Genomic DNA, 2,525 nt, shown 5'->3' on the forward strand with positions numbered 1-2,525 from the left:
TTAATTTAATCATGATTCAATAAATTTAACATACAACATTTGTGTAAATGATGAGGTTAAATTTGTTGAAATCAGAGAACGTTACATCTTTCGAATATAGTTGGGTTGTGGGGATTATAATCATTTGTTGAATGTCAATGGTAGCTTATTAGGTTTCATCCATAGGTATTTTACCAAACTCTCATCTTAATGCTTAAATGATTTACAACACTTCATTCTATAATGAAGCATGTATACTGTTTTTACTTGTTTGCATGAAGAAAACTAGAAACCATAGCTCAAATTCAGGGGGAAATGCCCTGAATTCCATGATTGAACCAAACAACAGGCTGGTCAAGATAACACAAAACTCTTTCATCAATATGCCTCAGTGGCTTCCATGTTTCTACTGTAAAATCTACCGTTTCTTTTTTAAGTTACAACCATATGTCACAGTACATGGTGATAAGAAAACAGCTTCAGAAACTTGCATAAAGGTCTACCACTTAGTGAAACTGAAACCTACTGCTGACGCCTTGGCATTTGTTTCTGATTAACTATCTCCCTCTAGTTTTCGCTTGTTGTGATTGTTAGCATTAACACTTGAACCCTGAGGATGTAAGTTGGCAAGAAAAGATTATTCACATACAAAATTAAGTACATAGCATTTCAAAAGAGAGAAATGACTTACCAAAACATTGACAGGTTGTTTTGAAGGTCCTACTAGGACTACAACAAGTAGCAAACTATTTAGTTCAATATCTAACTCAAAAACATTTTATAATTTCAACAATATTACCTGGCCTTCGAGTGTTGATCATATTGCTGCTGTGACCATTAATTGTATTCCTACCATTATGAGCTTTGCTTTTGGAAAAATGCCTGAATCGAATCCTGCACCACACACACGAATATACTTCCACTGAATTCGTGGGTTATGATACGAGGACAAAGCTCAAAGCTACATGTCAAATCTAGCTCTTGAAAAAGTACCAAGAAGAGACTCGATGGCAATCCGTGCAACTAACTGTTTTGCTTCTTTCTTGCTTCCGGAAACTTCGCCACGATAAGTTTTACCATCAAAAACCAATGAAGATACGTAAACAGGGTGGAATTTATCCTGTTGGGTAGTTGTGTATGTAGGACTTGCGTGATTCATTCTAAGAGCATAGTCCTTAAGAATTGATTTGCAACATTTTAGATCCTACATACAATGTGACTATAAAGTTAGAACAAAATCCCAATCAAGTTCAACTAACAAGAATGAAATAGTACCTGGTAAACAGTAGAAATGGTGAGTTGTTTATAATCTTTATCCTTGATTGCACTAACTTGTTTGATGGCTTGAAGAGCAATTTTAGCAACATTTTGTTCAGCTTGTTTCCGGTGTGGGAAAGTTTAGTGACAACTGTAAGTGGTTTGATTGACGCGAACGCTGGCCTTGAACCTCGGGGCACGAGGAAACCCTTCACTGCTGCTATCATACACAGGAAGATCTAACCCTGATTTTTGAGCATATTCTTGCAAACGAGTTTTATGCAACAAGTGCTCTGGCAATCCTAAACAAATCAATCAAATCCCACATCCATTACTAATAATATATTTTTTATTTACAAGAAGAAGAAGAAGAAGAAGAAGAAGAAGAACCTATGAAAATATTGACAAACCTTTAGTCATGGTCATGCTTTTTCTCTTTGCTTGCAGCAGGTTCCAACCATATACTCAATAATAATTGTTATGCAGTCTTAGTTTGATGATGATGAGCAAGTGAAAATTCATCTGACGCTCCATATATATTGAGCCATTTGGTGGGTTAAGCTTTATCTTACTGCAAATTACTGACAAGAGGACAGTGAACATCCCATTCTCATGGGATTTGATATATTAACAAAAGAATAAAACGAATATCGAAATGCAGTCGTTTTGGTGTCTACTTCACTTTTTACAAGATCTCAAGTGTTTGAGGCTAGTTTAGATGGGTTATTTAAGGTATTTGGGTTTTGGGAGAACTTTTGAGAGTAAGAAACGGACCAATTGAAGGCCAAACAAGATTAAAAAAAAAAAAACCTGAGCTTGAATTAAGATTAATCCAATTACCATGCACGTGTAACTTGTATTTATATTTTTTAAATTAGGGTTAAATTTTGCTATTAATCTCTGTATTTTTCAAAAGTTGTCAATTTAATCCCTGTACTTTAATTTGGTCATTTTTAGTCCTTATACTTTTCAAATTTTAAAATTTCAGTCCTCACCAAACAATATCTGTTAAATTCATTAAATTAAGTTTTGCTATTTCCAAAATCTGATATAGCAAACATATTATTATATGTGTAATGCCATGTCATTTTGTTATTTCCACATATTACTCACTAAAAATCCTTTTAATGGATTAACAATTTTCATTTGTGTCAAGACTGAAATTTTAAATTTTGAAAAGAATAGAGACTTAGAATTATCCAATTACAGAATATGAGTTAAATCTGCAACTATATGCATAGTATAGGACTAGTAGTTGAATTTAACCAAAGGTGCATAACTGCTATTGT

At 33.7% G+C, this 2,525-nt stretch overlaps 1 long non-coding RNA gene across 3 annotated transcripts; it reads right to left on the reverse strand.

The window, feature by feature from the left end:
* Positions 1-333: 333 nt before the first annotated feature.
* On the reverse strand, positions 334-1,996 carry LOC107945850 (uncharacterized). Of its 3 annotated transcripts, XR_005918630.1 has the most exons (6): positions 1,647-1,988; positions 1,255-1,538; positions 973-1,183; positions 779-873; positions 671-708; positions 334-589 (listed from the first exon to the last, which is right to left on the reverse strand). It is a non-coding gene; the product is annotated as an uncharacterized lncRNA (long non-coding RNA). The 3 variants fall into 3 exon arrangements; XR_001696764.2 differs by having other exon boundaries at positions 779-1,183; positions 1,647-1,996; XR_005918629.1 differs by having other exon boundaries at positions 671-873; positions 1,647-1,993.
* Positions 1,997-2,525: the final 529 nt, after the last annotated feature.

The sequence above is a fragment of the Gossypium hirsutum genome, chromosome D09 (genome assembly GCF_007990345.1).
Source record: "Gossypium hirsutum isolate 1008001.06 chromosome D09, Gossypium_hirsutum_v2.1, whole genome shotgun sequence".
Taxonomy (NCBI): Eukaryota; Viridiplantae; Streptophyta; class Magnoliopsida; order Malvales; family Malvaceae; genus Gossypium; species Gossypium hirsutum.